Here is a 24,433-nt window from a genome sequence, read left to right on the forward strand (position 1 = left end):
ATACCCGAATTTTGATGATGAAACACCGTTGCCGAGGAAGATGTTGTTGATGATAATGAGGAGGAAGTTACGACTGTGAATGAACATGTTGAACATCCATTCTGTAATTCATATAATCCTGAAGAAGAAAAAGAAGAAGAAAAAGTCCCCGAAGAAAAGAAAATGCCACGGGAGTATAACTGGAATATGCCAGAATTACTTCAGCTACCGGAAGAAGAGTTGGCAAAGAAAGCAGTTGATTGTTACACAAAAGTTATTCGTATCAAGAAAGATGATTGTTTTGATACAAAGGAAGACTTGAAGATAGCTTTGTATACGAAATGTGTGGAAGATGGCTATCAACTAAAAGTTAACAAATCAAGCAAAGATCGTTTCGAAACAAGGTGTATGATTGACAAAAACTATCAACTAAAAGTTAACAAATCAAGCAAAGATCGTTTCGAAACAAGGTGTATGATTGACAAAAACTGTACGTGGCGTATGATTGCAAAGAGGATAAAAGATTGCGCAATGTTTCAAGTTAGGACTTTTATTGATAAACATACATGTTCAAGAACCCAAGTTTTTCCTCACCATAGACAGGCAAACAAAAAGGTGTTGGGTGGTTTTCTGGCTGAGTTAATGTTTTTGAATGGCAGGGTATATCGAGGACATGAAATTATGACTGACATGAATGCTCGGTTCAAGATTAGTATATCATATTCTCAAGCTTGGAGAGCCATATGTTATGCCTTGGAATTGTTGAGGGGGTCGCCAGAAGCATCGTTTGCCCAACTGTCGGCTTATTGTCACAATTTAAAGCTGAAAAATCCTGGGTCGGTAACTCATATCAAAACAGATAGAGATGGACGCTTTGAGTTGCTGTTTATCGCCATTGGTGTTGCGGTTAGTAAATCAATATAATTCTGTTGACTCATTTCTGTTAGTTACATGCATTTCACATTTAAATGATTATATTTCTTGTGTATATTATTTTGTAGATTCGTTCGTTTATTACTTGCATGCGCCCAGTTATTATAGTTGACGGAGCACATTTGAAAGGTCGATACCTTGGAGTAAACTTATTAGCAGTAGCCATGGATGCTAACAATGGGATATTGCCAATAGCTTACGGGGTTGGCAAATCTGAAACCTCTGATTCAGGACATGGTTTATGGGGCATCTTAGGGATTGCATAGGTCCTATTAGCAATCTGACAATCATATTCGATAGGGCAAACTCAATTGACAACGCTGTTAGAAGGTGTTTCCAGATGCTTTTCATGGACTTTGTGGTGTTCATTTGTATAGAAATCTAAAATCAAGGTCTGCTGGTATAAAAAAACACAAATGGACATACTGGAAGGCTGTAAAGGCTTATCGGGAAGTGGATTTCAATAAGCATATAAACTGTTTAAGACGTGTTTTGCCTCAGTGTTCAAACACTAGAAGATGTCGGGTTTGAAAGATGGTCAAGAGTACATCAACTTGGAGCAAGATATGGTTTCATGACGTCTAATAGTGCAGAATCAATCAACGCTCTAAGTCGTCATTCCCGGAAATTACCCATTACTGTTAATGGAGTTTTTTCGAGCCTCTATTCAACAGTGGTACTACAGAAAAGAACCATGCATGTATTATTTCTTTGAATTCGTAACTTATCATATATTTTACTAGTATTATTTATTTAAATTTACAGGAACATTGGAACATCGTGTTACACCATGGACTGAAAAAAGATAACGAAACGTGTTGTGAAGTCAACGTCATGGAGAGTTGAACCATGTTCAAACACTTTGTTCAAAGTACTGGATAATAACTTAAATGGGCTTGTCGATCTAAATGCAAGGACGTGTAGTTGTATGAAATGGCAAACATCTGGTTATCCGTGTGGCCATGTTATAAAAGTTGCTCTTCATCTAAACCAAGATGATTCAAGCACATACGCTATGGATTGCTACACTACAGAAGTATATCGACAGACTTATGCCGAGATTGTCTACCCTATTCCACATCATTCTGAGTGGGACATACCAGATGACTTACAAACAGTTTTTCCACCAGCCATGGACAGAAGGCTACCTGGCCGACCAAAAAGTCACGATCGTATACCGTCTAAGGGTGAAGAGAAGAGAGATCGATGTAGTCGGTGCAAGGAAAGTGGTCATACAAGGTTGACATGTGGATCACCAGTGCCATCACAATCATCTTTTCCTCTACCAAAATATGGATCATCATCAAAATCCAAAGCTCATATGGTGTCAAGAAAAAGGCAATCAAATCGCAATCATCTTTAAAATCCCAATCACAACTGGCTTCACCTTTTGGGACTGTTACTTAGGTGATTTTTAAATGCAAACGTTGTATTATGTAGATTTTGTGTGAACTTTTAATATTTTCAGTTAGGCATGTATTAGTAACTTGAGTTTGAAAATTGCTATGATATGTTCAGTTGTTATCACTTAATAGGCAATCATCTTAATGTCTATCGCAACGCGGAAATTACTATCGCAATGCGAAATGAAAATCGCAACGAGAGAATCGCAATGCGAAATGAAAATCGCAACGCTAATTTCGCATTGCGATAGTACTTTTTGCCTTCACATAATGCAGATTGAAATCAACAAAATCAACCATTACATTTCAATCAATTAAACAAGCACAAATAAGAATTATGTTAACATCAATTAACAAATCAACTTTTACAAATCACCTTTTACAAATCAATTAAACAATCAAAAAAAGCAATAATTATTAGAGAAAATAACACTTCTACTATTGAATCAACTTTGCAGCCATACATCATTTTCACGTAGCTCACTTCTGAGATTAACCTGCATAAACCAAACATTTGCTCAAACAACACTTTCTACACATCTAAAACCTACAAACAGCAAATTATTGAATTCTAGGTACTTAACCAAACATTTTCAAACCACAAGCCTATAAACATACCAATTGTTTATGGACATTTTTATAACGCGGATGCAGGTAGGCAGCGTCTCGTATATATCGATCTAGCCATATAATGTCGAAACCACAAGCCTATGCAGCTCTATCTATATCGTGGGAGGTAGATACTTTATACTTCCTGTGATCAAACGGTCCAACGCCAAGCATACGAGGGACCACAATCCCCTCTGGGTCCTTTCGTTTGTTGGGTGCGGTCTCGTCTCTGCTAACTGTAATATTGAGCTTCTTTGGCTTCTTATTTCCAGAACGAGTCCAAATTTATCGCATCCAAGAATTTAGCCAAATAAGAGCTCCATCCCTTAATATATCTCTTAAATCAGCCAATGATATGTAATTTATCATGCTGTCATATACTATTGCCTTAAGGGATGGGATCTGAAGCTCGACGAGAAGCCAATGGTTACGTTCCAAACAGGGATAAACACCTGCAATCATAAGTAATAATTCATTCATTTGCGCACTATTTATGAATACCTTTAAACTCAATCTAAATAAACACTAACCTTATCGACCTCCACCATGCAGGATAAAGTTTAGCTTGTCCATTGCCCAACGCAAATGATTCATCTCGTTGATTCTTCAAGTGAACGGCGTTAAAAGACTTCGGCATAATTGTAATCGTGTATTTCTTTTATTTTCCTTAAATTTCCTAATTATTAGAAGACGTGACACCCACACATCGCTGTTTTACAAAAAAGACATATATTAGTAACTTACATAATTTACAAAAAAATAATCAAATTAAAATATAAGAAAATATAAGACTTACCCCTCCATCGAATAGCCATTGTCTTCGACCCCTAATAATACGCCCCATCAGACCGATCAAGCAACAAATAGATATCATCATTGAGCTTGCATATGTCAGTGAACACCCCTGGCTTCGCTGTAGATAAAAATCAACTGTTGTCTTAGCCCAAAGGTGTTATCCAGAATTGTGTCCGGTAGTTGTTTCCTCTCCACTTCAGATACCGGTATGGTACTGGCCGGTAACTCATACGAGAGCCAACTTGAATCCATCATGTCCGGCACGTCAGAGGGTTTCTCAGAATCCTACATATGACGCCATGTGAATCGGGCTCTTGAATGGTGGGAGGGACCTCTTCAACGATGACAGTGGCCTCTTGAACGTGGGATGGGACTCTCGAGGAATGATAGGGGCCTCTTCAACGATAGGAGTGGACTCTTGAGGGATGACAGACGAGTCGGGCTTCTTATTGCGGTGTCTTCGCACTATTGGGGTGTTCGGAGACTTAATAGCAAGTGCACGCCGTCTGATGCGTGAACTCTGTCGTGCAATAAAAACCCGACGTAAAGCATCCACCTTATCGGTCCGCTAAATAATTAATACAAATATCAGTAAATAAACAGACATGATATTTAAACAGTGAAAACAAAGACAAATATGTTTCAAACTTGCATTGAATTCACCCAAGTCATTATTCTATCATATTCAAATTTGCAGAAGAGAATAGTTTCAATTGGCAGCAAACGAACAAATTTACTTTCAACCAAAAGACAAAACAAAGACAAATACTAACTTCACAGTGTTAAAGAATACACAGTTTAGCAGAATTGGCAGGAACCGAACAAATTTACTTTCAACCAAAAGACAAATAAAAGATAAATACTAACTTCACAGTTTAGCAGAATTGGCAGCAACCGAATAAATTTACTAAACAATCTAAGTGAAATGGTTAATCTAAGTGAAATTACGAGTAAATTTATCATCAAGTTAAATGGAAAATCTAAACTTACCTCGTTGCGTAGAGTATGAACCTCATTCTGCAACGATACTACCATCTCATGTAGAGCGGCAACCTCACCACGTAAAGTAGACACCTCCACACGCCATGCACCATCGTTTAATCTAAGTGACGAGTAAATTTATCATCAAGTTAAATATGGAAAATCTTAAACTTACCTCGTTGCGTAGAGTATGAACCTCATTCTGCAACGATACTACCATCTCATGTAGAGCGGCAACCTCACCACGTAAAGTAGACACCTCCACACGCCATGCACCATCGTTATTGCGTAGAGTACCGATCTCTTCACGCAAGGCATTGACCTCATCACGTAACTCCCTTGACTCATCCCGTGGAAGTGGAGAACAGGGAGATAGAAGTCGTGGCATCTTTTTCGGTCGCCTATCATAAGGTGATGGTGGAGAAGAGACTCGATGATGTGACGGGATAGGTGATGGCTCTCGTTGTAGAGGTGTATAGTCGGGTCGATCAGGTGATGGCTCTGGGTGAGGTGATGGCTCTCGAAGTGGAGGAAGTGGAGGCTGCTCATCATTCGTTCCATCAAAAAAATGCTGACTAGCTTGCCACCAATCAGTGGCAAGCTCAGCCTCCGTGGGTGTCAGTCTCATAATGGAGTTGGCCTCCTAAAAATATAAAAACTAAAACAAAGTTAAACGTCTACTATTAATAACTTGTTTATATATGATAGTATTTGTGTTAACTTACATTATTTATTGTCGCATATGGTATTAAGTCTTCCCAATCCAACATACGTTTCCTCTTCCAGGAAATAGCCCTAGGAATATCATCTAAGGATTTTAATGCATATGTCCGCATGCTGGGGAAAGCCTCAAATATCAAAATCTACAAATAATATAATAACAAACATTAGTAATTGTTAAATAATTAATTATAATTTTGAAAACATTATATAGAAATTCTTACCTTAAAGGCCCAAACAAAGCCTGACAAAGTGTATTTCGACCCATCGCCCCGCAAACTTTTGCGGTCATCAAAGGCAGACGACAACTTAGTCCAGGTAGCTTTCCATAATACGAACCCCACGGAAACAGATTCCATGCATTTAGGTCCTCTACCAATAATATTAGCTCCTGAGGAATAGGTTGTCTGGCCTCTCTGCCTAAAAAGCCGGCATACAAAAGTAGAAGGCATACTCGGACAACATCGACGTCATTCATCCGAGTAAAACCATCTTTCTTATTAAACAATTTCTTCATGTCGTCGACGTGTAAGTTCGGCTTCTCTATTGACTCATCAGGAAAAACCCTGGATAACCATGATGGGCGGGTGATATGACGAGTGTACTGGCCTACATCATCGTGTCCGAATCGTAGACCAGTGATTAAGCAGAACTCCTTCCGCCCAAAACAAGTATACGCCGGTGGAAAATAAAACCATATCTCTTCCTCACCACGTTGTATACTGTCGGGTAGATCGCTAGTCATGGTCTGAAGCCACAAATGGGTCAAATTAGCATCTCCACCCAGATGCTGTACTCTCAGCCATGGCCCGAAGCAGGTTTCTTCAAACAATTTTCTTTGTGCAGGTGAAAGCTTCGAAGCAATTGTAGTGGCTAGGCTAACTTTATTCCTTAATGTCAATGAAGCCGAAAAATATTTCTACAAAAACAATAAACATACCAAGTTAGATATACCAAAAACTACACTGTCAAGATATATCAAAAACAATAAACATAAATAGTAGTTTATTCTTGAAACTAAAATTTGCAATACTGTTTTGTCTTTTGGTTGAAATGAAAATCGCAACGAGATAATGAGAATCGCAACGCGGAAATGACTATCGCAACGAGAGAATCGCAACGCGAAATGACTATCGCGACGAGAGAATCGCAACGCGAAATGAAAATCGCAACGCGAAATGAAAATCGCAATGCGATTTTGGTTTCGCGTTGCGTTTTTTATTTCGCGTTGCGATAATTATTTCCGCGTTGCGATTTTCATTCTTGAAACTATTCTTCTTCTGCATTACTTCAACCAAAAGATAAAACAAAGACAAATACTAACTTCACAGGCTAAACAGTTTAGCAGTATTAGCAGCAATCGAATGAATTTAATAAGAAATCTAAGTGAAATGGTTAATCTATTATTGAAATTACCAGTAAACTTATCATCAATATCAATATGAAAAACCTAAAATAATGCAAAAATTTCAAAATAAAAATAAAAAAAAACTAACCCTCGGAGGTTGATTTTCCATTTCTGAATGATTGTGAGGGATTTTTGACTGTGAATGGTTGTGAGGGATTTCGCCGGCGATGGGGATGAAAATCTTCGGAGATGGGGACGGATTTCGCCGTAGAGAGTGAGAGATGGAGATGGGACCGAGTGTTGTGATTTTGGGTTTGAGGTTATGAGTTGCGATTACTGTGGACGGTTCAGTTTCCGATTTATTAAGAAAAAATTCGTGTTTGGAATTTGAAAAAAAAATACGCGTTAATACGAATGGCGCTATGTAAATCGCGTTGCGAAAGTCAGAATCGCGTTGCGAAAGTCATTATCTCGTTGCGATTTTGTATTATCGCATTGCGATAGTAAGTATCGCATTGCGATTTTCCCAATTCGCGTTGCGATTTACTTATTCGCATTGCGAATTGAGAAAATCGCAACGACATTGTAGACCATCGCAACGCGATTTCCAACTATCGCAACGCGAAATGCAACGCGAATTTACGATAATGGAGATCGCGTTGCGAATTAGCGATCGCATTGCGATTTTGTTGGTCATTTTGGCAAATCCGGAAAAAGTTGGTTAAAATCGTATATTATAAGGCATTTTTGGTCACTGAGGCGATTTTCTCTTTTCTTTATCAATGCTTATACCGATAAAATATAGGCTATTTTCTCGGTATATCACCTGTGATCAATATTATTATTGATCAAATACCGGTCAGATTATATTTCTCGATCTAACATCCTTAGCAGAAAAGTGCGCCCCTGCCCCGCGATATACGGTGATCTGGCGCCACGTGGGTATAGCGCGCCCCCTGATCCGCGCTATACGCCACGTAGGGGTATAGCGCGGATCAGGGGTCGCGCTATATGCCGTACCAAAATTATATTTAACGCGGTCCCTAATCCGCGCTATATCTTTTATCTGAATAATTACATATAGCGCGGTGCAGGTACCGCGCCTTATATGCTTATAAATACACTCCTCCTGCTCACATCTCCTCGCATCTCTCATCTCATCTCTCCTCTCTTATAAATTAATACAACAATTCCGTCAACGAGTAATAATTCTCGTAATCTTCTCAAATTTGATTTAGAAGTTCGTGCGATTTTTCGTTATAAGGTAATTTTGTTATAATTTTTTAATTATACTTATTTTTTATTATCATTATTTGAAAAAAAAATATTATAATAATTATTTTCAATTAATTTTTATGTTTGTAAAATTGAAAAGCAGGAGCATACGTCGAAATAGTTTTGCGGTGCAGGTAATAATATAAAATTATATTATTTAAATTATTTACTTTGATGTGTAAAAAATTTATTGTGTTATATTTTCGTTCATATATAATTTATTTAATCAAGTTTGTTTAAGTTATTTTTTTTGCAGATATAATATTGCTACACTTTTAAACTCAAAGAATGGCGCGACTTTCAGCTATTGTTTATTATGATGGTGAAATTCGAGAAGATGAAACCAGCGTTGTTTTCGTATCAAATGAGCGTGTTAAAATATCATTCAAGAGAAACATAACTCTTGAGGAGATAATAACGAAGATTTCGAGGAAGATTCATGTTGGAAGTAACAGAAGAATGTCGTCGTTGCAGTACAGATTTCCAACATCATTGTTGCCATTAACTTATACAGCATTTGAACTTTCGAACAATGATGATGTTCAAATGATGATTGAAGCTCAAAGTAATTATTCAGACGCCGCTATTGAGATGTATGCACATTTTGTTCAAGTGTGTGCTGTTCGGGGTCAATCTTTAAGCTCACACTATGGGCTGGCTGAACAAGTTGATCAAGTTGACAGCCCGACTATAATAATGTGTAATGATTTTAATGCCATAATGAGGAGCCATTCATCCGCAACTCCTTACGATATGTATCGAGGTGGGTCCACGAACAATCCGTATGGCAACACCGCGTCCAGTTCAAGGGGAAGGTATTCATCTGCAAATTTCTTTGACTATATGGAGATACTATCGATGCAACCATCTGTGCAGTTTCCATTTGACACGATGGCTTCAAGCTCCAGGGGGAGGCATTCGACTGCGAGTTTTTTCGATCTCAATGTCGATATGCCTTCCAGTTCAAGGGGAAGGCGTGCAAGTAGTAGGTTCTTCGACCTAAATATGGAGAGCATGGAGGAACCATAATCTCCACCAGAAGAACCGCTTCGTGAGCCTGGTGTGGATGGTGATGAGACTGGACTATTCATTCACCCTGAATCACCGCAATTCAACTCCGATGATGATGAAGTTCCAGGAAATGTGGCACAAACTGACCCTCCTGGACATATGTATGAAGCTGATTATGGTGCAATGTACGGGCCAGAATTTGCGGATATGCCTCATCTCGGTGACTATGGATATTACTCATCAATAAATAATGGTGAGTTATCTTTAGGCATGGAGTTTTCAAGCAAAGAAGAAGCGATGATGGCTATCAAAAATTACAATATCCGTAATTCTGTTCAGTCCAGAGTCAACCGATCGACGACCGAAAAATATGTATGCTACTGTGCCCGACGCGAAAATGGATGCAATTGGATGGTTCGCGTATCGAAAATGAAGAGGAAAAACAACATATGTAAACTAACAGTATACAACGATCCTCACACATGTTATGCTGGAGGGGTCAACCAAGATCATCCAAACTTGAACTCTGAAGTTATATGCCAAGCCATCATGCCCATGGTAAAAGCAAGCTCTCATATAGCTGTTGCAGTGTTGATTTCAGCTATACAATCACAGTATGAGTACACCGTCTCCTATAAAAAAGCTTGGATGGCAAAACAAAATGCCATTGTCAAACTTCATGGCGAATGAGATGCATCTTACAATGAACTTCCAGGTTGGTTTAGGCTGGTGCGAACGTTGAATCCTAGGACAATTGTGGACTTCAAAACCTCCTATGCATACCATAATGATCGAGTTCTTCGCGATCGATGCCAATTCTACCGAGTATTTTGGAGTTACCCATAGTGCGTTAATGCTGCCAAATACTGCAAGCCTGTGGTCCAGATCGACGGGACTTTCTTGTATGGAAAATACAAGCAAGTTTTATTATTGGCAGTTGTCCAAGATGACAATCGCAACATTCTTTCAGTTGCTTTTTTTCTTGTCGAAGGAGAAGATACAGATTCTTGGGCTTTTTTTTCTCCAAAATTTACGTACATATGTTATCACGAGGGAAAAAATTTGTGTCATTTCAGATCGCGGAGCTGGGATCAAAGCAGTAATAGAGTCTTTGGGTCCAATGTGGTAATCACCCTTTGTCCAACATAGGTATTGTCTCCGACACATTGCTGCGAACTATCATAGAATGTACAAGAAGAATGATAAGCGTCAATTAATTGTGCGTATGGGTAAGTGAAAGCAAGTTAGTAAGTTATACATTTTTTGATCATTTTAATTTTGTAAAGAAAGCAAGTTCGTAAGTTATACATTTTTTGATCAGGTTACGAACTACTTCCTCGAACGTTTGAATCAATGCTTCAAGATTTGCGGGCGAAAAATGAGGAAGGATACGATTACATCAGTCTCATTGATAAAGAAATGTGGACGAACGCATATGATGGTGGATATCGATATGGACACATGATGACCAACTTGGTTGAGGTAATCAATTCAACCTTAAAGGGTGTACGTCAATTACCTGTAGCGGCTTTGGTAAAAACTATATATTTTTGTTTGGGGGCGCTTTTTGCGAAGCTCGGGGGACAAGCTCAAACCTTGATGCAAGGCGGTCATGTCTATCACCCTAGATTAGTTGCAGATCTACATAAAAAAATTGTTGCATCAAATGGAATGTCTGTAACAAGCTTCTCTAGAAGGCATGAAATGTTTCGTGTCACAGAGTTGCCTCGACCTCTTCAAGGGATTGAAGCTGTGTCGTTAAGAGTAAATCTAAGGGACAGAGCGTGCGATTGCAAGTTTTTTCAAGCTCTGAAGTATCCATGCTCTCATGTGATAGCAGCTTGCTCGCATACACGTCAAGACTATAACCATTTTGTGGATCCCGTATACCTACTATCTGATGTTTTTAAGGTATACGAATTTGAGTTTCCCCCCATAGGTAATGACAAAGACCCTGATGAGGTTAAAGATTGGCTTCCGATTGTACCAAATTCAAGTTTATTGAGGGAGCGTGGTCGTCCAAAATCCAATCGAATTCATTGCGATATGGATATTCGAGAAAGATCTAGACAAGACAGAAGATGTGGCCATTGTGGAAACCCATGACACACTAGAAAAACATGTCCACTTCTGTTGTCATCAAGTAACAATTGATGAGGAAATGATGTATTTGTTTATCAAATAATAATTCTTGTATTTTAATTTGCATTTACTTCAAGTTAATGTCATTCGATAATCGCTGATGAAGATTAAAAAATGAACACTATTATTAAATTTTATCAAACTAATAACAATTTGATATTTAAATACAACAAACTTACAATAAGAATTAAATGGTAAATGATAATCAAATTATAATAACTGATATTAAATGGTAATAAAAAAAATTAACTAAAATATTAAAAAAAAGTCCGACAAATTTAACAAAATAAAGTAAGTATTAAATGAGAAATAATAAAAAATTACAATTAAACAAAATAAAGTAAATACAATATAATAAAAAAATCTATCGATGCATACGTCGCGAATGTGTTCCACATGGCGGTGGCTGTCGGTCTCGAGGAGGATTTCTTCGTATCATTGGTTCTAACTCCTCGTTGTCATCATCGTCGTCATCGTCGTCGTCACCATCGTCATCGTCGTCCTGAGCAGGTACATCAAGTTGATTAGGAGCTGATGACGATGAAGCACCTCCATAGAATAAGGACCCTGGAGGTGTATGACTGACTATCCCACCGGCATGAGAAAACTGGGAAAACTGGGAAAATCCAGATATCGCTGAGTGTGAAAACTGTACAGGAGGTGTTTGTGCTGCGACCATGGATGATGAGGATGAACCCGCCAAATATCCAGCATATAAACCCCAAGTCAAATCTACAAACATAGACCCATAATAGCCTCCAGGAGGGGTCATCTGTGACGGTGGCGGGGTCATAAAACCAGGTGAAGGCAGCGGCATCTGGTAATAGAAAGGCGATGGCGGCATCATATATGGCTGCGGCATATATGGCTGCGGTGGCTGCTGAGAAGGTCCTGCTGGTGCAGCTGAGGATGAACCGAAAGCACCTGCTCTCTGTCCACGAGTCGGGGGATGATGATGCTGTGTCGGTGAACGTCTCTGTCGACGTCGTGGAAAGGTCTGCCCTCGTGCATCCTCGGGAAGTAGAAACGGTTTCCCGTTATTGTTGAACCACTCATAATAATCCTCAGCATACATCAAGAGGTCATAAAAAATGGGCTCTCTACGGGGAAGGCGCCGATATCGATCCTCCCACAACACAACCCACCCCATGATGCCTCACCAGCCAATCTGTATCTGTCTTGCCGCGTCTGTCTAAGCTATGCAACTCATCCATATTGCGAGGTGCTTCCGGAATTGGTTGAAAACAACCAAACTGCCGGAGCACACGATCAGTGGAGTACCACTCGACGGTCGCATAACAGATCAGAGGGACCATCGCCATCCAAACATCTGATGGACCCCTCAACTCAGGTGGGATCACCGCCCTCACATCATCAGTAGAATATGACACTCATTCAAACTAAAACAAATAATATATAATTTTTATCAAAATAATAATCTAATTATATAACTATAATCTAAAATCGATTTTTAAACATTAAAATTCATACCTGTGTGCCAGCCTTCTGATCGATTAGCACCCTAATTTTTTCTAAATCATCAGGTAGCTCCTGATGATTTTTCCTATCAGTAGACCACCTATTCAAGGAAAAAAATTTATTATACGCTGTATAAAATTATTAATATACAAAATCAATTTTATAATTACCTCAGAAGTAGTGGAAATACGAATGGGTTCTTCACAACAGGACATAAAAAGGGCAATCGATACCATGCCCAAGACTGCAGCAGCAGGAGACATCCGCCGATAGTATTACGTCTGTAGTCAGTGGCTCCACACATCTCCCTGTACAGCAAAGCCAAAGCTGCCGAGCCCCAACTGAATGATCCGGCGAGACGAAAGTCGCTAAGATGTCGCAACCACATGCAGTGAACTAGGTTGCGCAATTTGTCCGGCATCAACAACCCTCTTATCAACTGCAGTATGCATGCCCGTGCATACATCTTAACCTCATCCTCAGAGGCGTCTGCGCTCAACTCCCGAAAATTGACATCTAACCAATTTAACGGTATCCTACCTCCGACAAAATTTTCCGGGACACGTCATAGACTATTCCGACATAAAGTAGTCCAAGAACCGGAAGCTATCTCCGATATCACATCTCCATCCACCGGAAGCCCCCAGGTGCATAGAAACATCCTCAGGCGTGATCGTGCACTCTCCGCACGGAAGATGGAATGTGCGGGTCTCCGACCTCCACTGCTCTACTAAGGCAGAAATCAGGTCTGGCTCTATTTTACAGTGACCCTGATATCTACCTATGTAACTGAATCCAGCCTCTACTAAATACGACAAGACACGGCTGGGTATCACTAACTTAAGATTCCTAATAAAATGATATAATACACGGTCATTCTCCTAAAAATAAATAATTACAAAAATTAATTCTTAATCTAATAATCATGCATTAAATGAATCAACTAATTATTATTAATAATTTAAATTAAATTAAAACGTTAAAATGTTACCGTATCAGCAAATTATCGAGATATTTAATTCTTAATCTAATAATCATGCATATAATAAATCAACTAAATATTACTAATAATTTAAATTAAATTAAAACGTTAAAATGTTACCGCATCAGCAAAGTGTAGAGATATATGATTTCTATCCAAGCGAAGTAGACTGCCTTCCATTATATATCTTCAAAAGAATTATATTAGTAAAATATTAAATAAAGTAAAAACATAATAGTAAAAATATTATAAAATATAAATTAAAAAGAGAGTATTTGAGAGAAATTTAGAGAATTTGAGAGAATTTGGAGTGATAAAAGTGATTAAGGATGGAGGTATTTATAGGGAGGATGGGGACGTGAAGGGTTGGTAATTAGGGGTATATCGCGTCTCCTGCATCGCACTATACCTCACGTGTCAGATATCCATGTATAGCGCGGATCAGGGAGCGCGCTATACCCACGTGGCGCCAAATCAATATATAACGTGATACAAGGGGCACACTTTTCTACTAAGAGTGTTAGATAAAAAATTATAATCTGACCGATGTTACATCAATAATAATACCGATCACTGATGATTCTTTAACGAAGAGAGAGAAAGCGCCTGCCGCTAAATTCGGCGGAGATTTTGGTGGTGCTGCCACCTTCGCCTCCCCCACTTTGTTATTTGCTCCTTTTTCCCACCCATTGATTTGACCAATGTTTACAAGGTAATTTAAAACTCTTCTTGATATATATCCTTGCTTTAAGCTCTGCTGATTCTACTTTATTTGTATTTGCTTTGTTTCTACTGTCAAATTCTCTCTATCTCTCATTTTGCAGATTCTGGTGGTTTTGATTTGCTGTTTTTGTTCTGGACTGAACTGGGATTAGCTTGAATTGTCCAAAGTTTTCATCATTTTGAGCTTTTTTTCTTCATTTTTGTACTGATTATTGTTTGTGCGAGCAAAGAGAATATGGGTGATGGTGAAGAAGGTAACACTGATGTAATGCAGAGGATTCAATCTTCATTTGGGACATCATCATCTTCAATCCCCAAACAACTTTTATCAATGAATCACCTTGAAATACTTCACATTCCCGGTCTTTGTCTCAGCCTTCTTCGTTCTTTTCACTCGATTCATTGCCCCCTTTGAGCCCTTCTCCGTATCGTGATTCTTCATCGATGGCGGTTTCGGACCAAGTTTTCACTGATGTGTGGATGGACGAAAGGGATGGAGCTTCACATTCATTGTTACCACCCTCCCCTTTTTCCAGGGGGAATTCGCCCCGGGTCGGTGAGAGCTTGCCACCACGAAAATCGCATAGGCGGTCCAGTAGTGATGTTCCGTTCGGGTTTAATACGATAATGCAATCTTCGCCGCCTCTTATTCCGTTAAGGGGATCAGTTTCGAGTAAAGAGAATTCGGGAGTGCCTAAGCCGGTGCAGCTAGTGAAGAAGGAAACCAGTTGGGAGAAAGGTGCTGATGGCAATGGCGAAGGAATGGGTGAAAGGAAATCAGAAGGGGAAGTTGTTGATGATTTGCTTTCTGCTTGTATGAATTTGGATAACATGGATGCGACGAATCCTTGTGACGATAGAACAACGATGAAAACGAGAATCATGAAGATTTGGACAGCAGAGCGAGCGAGACGAAGACCAATGGGGTCGATAGCAGTGATAACGAAGCTGAGAGCAGTGTGAATGAATGTGGGAATGGTGGACGAGGTGGAATGAGTTTGACTGAGAAGAGGGAAGGGAACAAAAGGAGTGCCTCTGGGGACGTTGGGCCGACAGGTAAACATTATAGAAGTCTTTCGATGGATAGTTTTATCGGGAAGTTAAACATTGGTGATGAATCTCCAAAATTACCGCCTTCACCTGGGACTCGGCCCGGACAACTCTCGCCTAGAAATTCAATTGATGGGAATTCGGTTGCCTTTAGTTTGGAGTTCGGAAATGGTGAGTTCACCGAGGCTGAATTGAAGAAGATTATGGCAAATGAGAAGCTTGCTGAGATTGCAATGACTGATCCAAAGCGTGCAAAGAGGTACCCTACTGTTCAAGTGTGTTGCTTTATAATTTTTTGGATCATACACAAGCAATTTGCTTAATTGATGTTGTTTCTTCTTTGAAGGATTTTGGCAAATCGTCAATCGGCAGCGCGTTCCAAAGAACGGAAGATGCGATATATTTCGGAGTTGGAGCACAAGGTGCAGACTCTGCAGACCGAAGCTACCACCTTGTCTGCTCAACTAACACTTTTACAGGTTGAAGATTTTAGAGCATAGCATGTTATTATCGTTAATTCCTAGTTTTTTCTCTTTTCTCATTATCAAAGTTTAAATTGATGTAGAGGGATTCTGTTGGACTCACTAATCAGAACAACGAGTTGAAGTTTCGTCTTCAAGCCATGGAGCAACAGGCTCAGCTCCGTGATGGTATGATCCTTTCGTTATCTCCAATGATTAATTTTATGCACCGGTAACTTCTCCTTTATTAATTTTGCGTTGCATTCGGAAAGCTCTAAACGAAGCATTGACCGCGGAGGTCCAGCGATTAAAGTTTGCTACTCAACAGCTAGGTGGCGATTCCAACCCCCAAAAAGGCATGGTTGCCGAGCAGCTTTCCGTTAATCAGCGAATGTTTCAGCTTAACATTTCTCAGCAGCCGCAACAACAGAACGTGAACACGATCTCAAAAACCGAGTCGAATCAGTAGCTTTTGTATCGTTTTCAACCTCCGAGTTTCACGGTTATGGTAATTCTGATTCAAACCCGCATCGGATATGTACCTCAGATGATGAAATGAAGTGAACATACATCGGCTTGAATAGTGATTATATCGTTTACAATCATATATATGTAATTTGCTTATTTATTTATATGGCAGATCATCAACATCATAGGTAAAATATAGATACTATAGTCTATAGTTACAATACATCAGTAAAATCAAGGTTGAGTCTAGAATATAACCGCTTACTATAAGGTTAAAAGAAGTTGTAATTTGTTATAATTGAAAATTTTACCAAGTGCGTAAGTTTTTAGAGTAAATAGAATAATAATTTAGGTTGAAATTAAAAATATTATATATTTTTCTAATATATAAGGAGCAAACGTGTAATTACCATGGACGGATTTGTATAATTTTATCTTAAATTCCATTTCTGTTCTTATTATTTCTATTTATAACTATCATCCCAGACTTAAATTCGAAAAAGAAAAAAACTCGATCTTATAAAATAAATTTGGATCAAAATCCATCGGCTTCAGTTTCCTTTTCATCCCTAGTTCAGAGCTATAAAGGTTTCGTAAGTTTGTTGAAGGGGAAACGTACATTTTGGTATTTGAATTTGGTGATATTATCTAGTTTGGTACCAATGCATTTTCTTTTGTCCAACTAACCACATAAATTTGATCTCAATGTTCAATTTGGTTCATAAACCATTTTGGTCTAATCAGGCATTTATACTTGGATTCTTAATTCAAACTTTAGAAAGTATGATCGGATGTCAGGATGCACGAGTGGTCTAAGGCGTGGGTTCAAATCCCATTTTCTGAAAAGATTTTTTTTAATCATTTTGCGAGAAACGACACTGTTTCATATATTTACTCTCACGTACTTATTTTAATAAGAAATAATTTAAATAACAATAATCCAGAGCAGGTAGTCAGGATGGTCGAGTGGTCTAATGCGCCAGCCTCTAGTTCTTTCACATTCCTTTCAAGAAACGACACCGTTTTATGTTTTCAATCTCGATGTGAAGGAAACGGCATCGTTTTATACTTACTCTCCTCGTTAAAAAAAAAAAACAGTTCCTAGCGTTGGAACACGACTTCGGACTCAAACAAGAATCCCACTAAACATGAAGTCATAAACCCTAAACCAGTGCCCACTCCGTGTTACTTGGAACACTTCACTAACTGCTAGAGACAAACAGCGAACTGACTGCGCTCACCGAGTGAACTCGCCTTACGTGGAAGACTCTTCGAAAGATCTGTCTGCAGTGACAGATTCCAAGACAGAAACGGTCCCAGCTTCACAGCCGCCTTCGAACTCGAGTGGAACTACTCAACGAACACCAGAAGAGTTGGTGGTCCGAGCCATTGCACCTATAAAGCCCGAGTTTCTTCGACCTCCACCACCCTCCAGAACCACCGAAAACGATGCCGCCTCCGACGCCAACGCCAAGCAACCCCTGGCTAATTTAGTCAAGGAAAATAAATCGAAACGGCAAATCAAATGAGAGCGTCGCCAGGTACCAAAATGTTCAACCAAATTTATTTTCTTATCCGAGACCAGTTTGTTTTTCTATTTTGTTTGTAGTGGAACGTAAAGTAATTGCTGTATCATTTTTCTCCTTCAGGAGGAAAAATCCGCTTCAGCCATTTCATAGAAGCATTTTTGGCTCAGGTGTTTTAATACTTGTTCTTATAAAGATAAATGCCGTTTCAGCCATGACATAGAAGCATTTTTGGCTCAGGTATTTTAATACCCATTTCATGCAATTTACAATTTGATCAAATTTATCTAATTAGGCTTCTAATAAGTATCTTGCTTTTGGTTGAATGTAGAAACCTGCTGATTTGGAGGGTGACCGCCCGTTTATGAAAGCTGATGCACCATGCCCTTATGGTTTAGCCTGTAGATTTTTCGGCATCCATAAGGATGGTGCTTCTGCAGCTACTTCTAATTTGTTGAAGAAAATCTCTGAAGTCAATGGACTAAGCAAAGATGTTTAGAAGCTTTTGTGGAAGAACAAAATGCGCTTTACTAAAGCAGATGCTGTACTCAAATCTCTTGGACTAATGAACCAACTGAATTCTTTTATTGCTTCTTATTTCTTCGGTTTTTGTTCATTCCATCTTGTAGTAACGTTATTATGATTCGTTGTTGTTAACTTTAGTATTGATACAATATTTCAGGGGCCCAACTGAAAAAAAAAACAGCTACTAGATAAGGAGGAAGATGACGCTGGTTTAAGCGGTTCTCATGCTGCTGATGGAACTGAATGCAAAAAAGTGGCTGATGATTCAATGGACTGTTCTGAGTGTCCTTCAACATTCTCAGCAGCAGTTAATGCTGAGGATGCATGTGCAACTGATGAGTTAAGACCCTCAAAGAAGGCAAAGTGTATGGTTGATGAAAAATGCTCTGATGAAGTGCAGAGTGGTAGTCTTCTTGTTGATTTTTATTCTTTGCTAATTTTAGAACTGATTAATGTAGGTTATAACTAGGTTATATAATCTGACAGATGCAACTGTTTTGGAGAAGGATTCTGCAGAAACTGAAATGGCCGATGATGTAGTTGCAGAACCTGATAGGAGCCTCAAGATACACCCTCGTGAAAAGATGCTTATTGATTTTAGAGAAAAGCTGTATCTTGCTCCTCTAACAACTGTTGGGAATCTTCCTTTTCGTAGGGTTTGCAAAACATTAGGAGCTGGTGTGACATGCGGTGAAATGGCAATGTGCACCAATCTTTTGCAGGTATGTGTATCACATATTCCTAGTTGCATAGGGGCAAACTGCTTGTTTTATCATTCCGTAAGTGTTAGAAATTAGAATAATTGTGCAGTTTAATTACACCCAATGGAAAAATAGGTGTAATTTCCTTTCTCAGCAAGGCATCACAAATAAGAAAGCAGTGATGTCTTTGCATTAACTGGCTTTTGACATTTCATAGTTAAATTTCTTTTTTGGGTGGTTCTTTTAGTGACCTTTTCTTTTCTTTTTGTTGTAAAACGCATTCTATTCTTATATATGAGTTTTTCTGTGGTTCTTATCCTGTTTGAACAGGGTCAAGCTTCAGAATGGGCTCTGCTTAGGCGACATTCATCTGAGGATTTATTTGGAGTTCAGATATGTGGGGCAGATCCTGACACTGTAGCTCGCACTGTTGAACTCATAGAAAAGGAGTGTACAGTGGACTTCATTGACATTAATATGGGGTGCCCAATTGATATTGTGGTTGATAAGGGGGCTGAATCTTCTCTTCTCACAAGACCAGCACGTATGAAAGGAATTACTTCCAGCGCTGTTGATAGACCTATAACCGTTAAGGTATTATAAGCATGCCTATGTTTTACATGCGTACTCAGTTGCTCTTGTTTTTCTGTTTTATCTTCCACAACCCACCACCCCCCCCCCCCAAAAAAAAAATATTGTCAATGTTTCTCCTTTTTCCCTTTTGCTTTACATGCACTAATCATCAAGCAGTTTTAAGATATGTAGTTGTACCTTTTGTTATTGCAGGTGAGAACAGGTTACTTTGAAGGTAAAAACTTTATTGAATCGTTGATTGCAGATATTGGCAGTTGGGGTGCTACTGCAGTTACAATACATGGTCGATCACGTCAGTAACGCTACAGTAAACTTGCTGATTGGGATTATGTATACCATGTGATCGGAAGGCCCCTAATGCATTGCAGGTTTTGGGGAACGGGGATGTTTTCTCAGTTTTAAATTGGAACAAGCATATATCTGATTGCCCTGAGCTCTCGTCATGCATGATTGCTCGAGGGGCATGGATTTAGGTATGTATTTAGATTTCACTTGTTCATTATCTGGCAAATTATCTGAAAATTTTCCATTATTTATCAGACTGCCGAACTGTGCTGTATAGAATTTTAGCCTATTATAACATCTAAGGTGCTTTGCAGCCTTGGTTATTTACTGAAATCAAGGAACATAGGCATTGGGATATCAATTCTCAGGAGCGGTTGAATATTTTGAAGGACTATGTGCGTTTTGGCCTAGAGCATTGGGGATTTAACAAAAAGGCTATGCAGTAATACTATATTCAGAGTGAAATTCATATAATTTAGTTTGAATTCTCATGTTAGCTTAGTGAATAGTTAATAATAACTCTGTGCTGGCATTATGGTATGAGAAACATTGATCAATATGGTGTGATTTAGTTTATATAAAACAGAAATACTTTTTTTCTTCCCTAGCTTAACTGCTTAAGCTGTTGACTGTAGCCATATCTTTAATTAGTATCAAATTGCCCCATTCAAGTTTTAGCTTCCTGATTCAAGTTGTGAAACCTTTGCTTCTTGATTCAAGTTGTGAAACCTTTCTGATAAAATTTATGTTAGTCTTTTGCTCTTGGATAAACATTGATTTTGTTACCCAAAATTTTAGCATCTTTTGTTGTATTAGATTGACCCTTTCAGAAGAAATTGGTGCATAATTATGCGATTTTCTTTGTATTAAGCTTGGAGATTCCAAAATATCTTGTAAGAAGTTTCCTAGAATTATTATTTATTAATATTTATTTGTTCCTGCTGCTGTGAACGTATATACCTTTGCATTGAACAACTATCATGTTTTGAAGACTCTGGCGTTTGACTGAATTTGCAGGCGTGGAAACAACTAGGCATTTCTTGTTGGAATGGCTCAGCTACACCTACACCTACACATGTAGGTATATACCTGTTGTCTTTTAGATGTCATTCCCCAACGGCTGAATTGGCGTCCTCCCTCCTACTATGGGCGTGATGACCTTGAGACCCTAATGGCGTCTGATTCTGCAGCTGACTGGGTACGTATTTGCTTCTTACTATGCATCTCACGGTAATAGTGATAATCATGTTCTTATTAGTTTCTTTTCCACTTGTACGTATTTAATTTGAATGGTGGTAACGGGATGCTTTTTTCTTTCATGCAATTATTGATTGAAAACTTTAGTTTCAGAATGACTTGTTTTATCACGGGAAAGTATTCTGAGATATGTATCATCAATGAGAACGGATAACCAAAACACTGTTTGCAGGTGGGTGAAATGACTGTGATAGAAAAGAAACCAAGGGACATACATTAAGCACCAAACACATTCATTAGAGATTAGTTTGCAGGGCAAAACATTGGGGCAAAATTGTATAACCTTTAGAATTTAGAAGCCCGGCTAGCTTTTGTTCAAGTAAGAAAATAAAAAAGACTGATATATCTGTCACTCATGCCTGAAGCAGGGGATCGATTTCTTTCTCGGTGTTAAAATTTCGAGGGCCTTGAATCCAGCCTCCATCAATGGAATCAAAAGGTCCATTCAACCCATCATCCAAGAAATCACCAACTCGTTTCACTTTAACCTCCCTTGGCATCACTGGGTAGTTCCCAGAGAAGCAAGCATAACAAAACTTCGGAGAATCACTACTCAACATCTTCTTCAGGCTATCAAACGGAAGAAAAGCCAGTGAATCACACCCTATGAACTGTCTGATCTCCTCCACGCTCATTCTATTCGATATCAACTCCTGGGAGCTTGGCGTGTCCACTCCGTAATAACAAGAAGCGATGATCGGCGGGCTTGCTATTCTCATGTGAACATCCTTAGCTCCTGCCTCCTTAATCAACCTAACAATTTTTGAAGATGTGGTTCCTCTGACGATAGAGTCATCCACCACCACAACCCTCTTACCTTCCAATACGCCACGGACCGGTGAAAGCTTTAGCTTCACCCCAAAGTCCCTGATCTTCTGTGAAGGCTCGATAAAAGTTCTTCCAACATAGTGAGACCTGATCAGGCCTTGCTGAAATGGCACCCCAGCTTTGGCTGCATAACCAAGAGCAGCCACAACCCCTGAATCCGGCACTGCAATCACGACATCACAGTCAACAGGAGCCTCGGTAGCAAGTATTTCCCCGAAAACATGCCTCGACTCTTAAACAGACCTTCTGAAAACCACAGAACTAGGCAAAACAAAATAGATATGCTCGAAAATGCATTGTTTTGGTTCAGGGCGAGGCATCAAGAAAACTGACTGAACCCCATCTTTTTTATCCACAACCAACACTTCACCAGGATACACCTCTCTTTCATATGTTGCTTCGATCAAATCAAGAGCACATGTCTCAGAGGCGAAAACAACAGCACCATTGCTCGTCCTTCCCATTACCAAAGGCCTAAATCCATGCGGATCACGAACTGCAACAAGCTTATCCTCAGTCATAAACACCATTGAATAAGCCCCTTCAAGCTTCTCACAAGCTTCAACAATCTTCAAAAAGAAAGGCCTGGCCTTTGAAATAGCAATCAAATGAAGCACGACCTCAGTATCAGAACTAGTATTGAAAATGGAACCATTATCTTCAAGCATAGTTCTCAAAGCTCCATAGTTCACCAAGTTCCCATTGTGAGCAACACCAATAGACCCAAACCTGTACCCAGCAACAAATGGCTGGACATTTTTCAACATAGAAGAACCAGCAGTCGAATATCTAACATGTCCGATAGCCATTTCCCCAGGCAATTGATCAAGTTTAGATTCATTAAACACCTCAGACACTAAACCAACACCAGTAATCGATTGAAGAACATTGTCATTCACTGCTACAATACCTGCACCTTCTTGCCCACGGTGCTGAAGCGCGTGGAGGGCCAAGTAGCAGAGGCGTGAGGCTTCAGGATCACCAAAGATACCTACAACACCACACTCCTCACGGGGCTTTTCGTCATCATCAATAAAAGCGCCTTCATTTTTGTTCGTTGAAAAGAAGTCAGAGATTGGGTTTTTAGATGAGATGGTGAGGTTAGGTTTCTGGGTATGATCGACATAGTTGCAAGGGAAAGAAGACGGTTTCTGAAGGGTTTTTGGGAGGAGAGAAAAGGAGTTCTTTAGAGGTGTGTTCAGGGAAAAAGAATGGTTTTTTGATATGGGTTTTGAGAGAGATGATGAAGAGGACAAAGGAGAGACGTTAGATGTGGCTGCCATGGATGGTTTCTCTTCAGTTTTGGGAGTTTCCTTGGGGGAGAGAGTGAGCGAGTTTAAAGCAAATAAGGCTTTTGAAAAGTAGTCGCTCTCAATTAGGCTTATGAACTTGGGGTTTTGACTAAGGTGGCTTTGTCCCCGCAACTTCCTCGAGTTCCAGAACTTTTGTTTTTGACAAGCGTCATTAATATTTGGGTAAATTTCTTTTTTTCACTACTATAGATTGAAACATTACATTATGCGTATTAATTTTATTGATTTATAACAACATTGTCACTTTACCGTCACCCCTTTAAATTGATGAGTAAAAATATTAAGAAAAAGATTAATATTTAATTTTACTCTAATTATTATTAAAACACCAACTAAGCCTTTAAATAATGATTTTTTTTTATTTAATTTATCCGAAAAAACTTTTTAATTTTTAGTTTTCTAATAATCATTTGACCCCAATTTTTTAAAAATAAAATTATGACTTCTAAGTACCCAATTTAAACATCTATAAAGTATTATATAAATGTTAAAATTGGGAATTATATTTGGCATGAACCAACATACCTCATGGTTAAAAGAATCGTCGTTGTTCTTAGAGGTTATAGATTCAAGCACCAGCGGCTGCAACATGGTAATTGTGCGTTCATTATCAAATGGTTGAGAGTGTTTAGAAAATATACTACTTTATTATTACCTTAGTTTAATTAAAAAAAAACAAAGTATTATATTTTAAATGAGATTCTTACAATTTAAAACTCTAAATATGCGTCTTCTCAATTTTCTTCTCATTTTTTATCACTGATTCCAATATTTTATCTATCAATGACGATTTAGTTTCTTTCACCGTCGTCGCCTTCGCCTTTACTTTCTCCATTTTTTAATTAGTTTTGTAAAAAAAATTAAGTTTTTCCTCATTTAATTAGATTTAACCCATTACACTACCTCTTGCTACCAATATCTAAAGTCATGAAACATATCAAGCGTTATCAGTAGTTAAAAAGACTTATTATTTTTAGAGATTTTAAATTCGAATAACTATATTTACAAAATATATACATTAAGAATGATTTTGAACAGATACTAC

General features: G+C 38.7%; 3 pseudogenes; 2 read left to right on the top strand and 1 right to left on the bottom strand.

Annotated features, from left to right (window-relative positions):
* The first annotated feature begins 14,405 nt into the window (after positions 1–14,405).
* Positions 14,406–16,405, top strand: LOC120203418 (annotated as a pseudogene).
* A 2,174-nt stretch (positions 16,406–18,579) lies between these two features.
* On the top strand, positions 18,580–20,400 carry LOC120203420 (annotated as a pseudogene).
* Positions 20,401–21,474: 1,074 nt separating this feature from the next.
* On the bottom strand, positions 21,475–23,484 carry LOC120203417 (annotated as a pseudogene).
* Between the last annotated feature and the right edge of the window lie 949 nt (positions 23,485–24,433).

This window comes from Hibiscus syriacus, unplaced genomic scaffold (assembly GCF_006381635.1).
Source record: "Hibiscus syriacus cultivar Baekdansim isolate YM2019G1 unplaced genomic scaffold, ASM638163v2 tig00009942_pilon, whole genome shotgun sequence".
NCBI lineage: Eukaryota > Viridiplantae > Streptophyta > Magnoliopsida > Malvales > Malvaceae > Hibiscus > Hibiscus syriacus.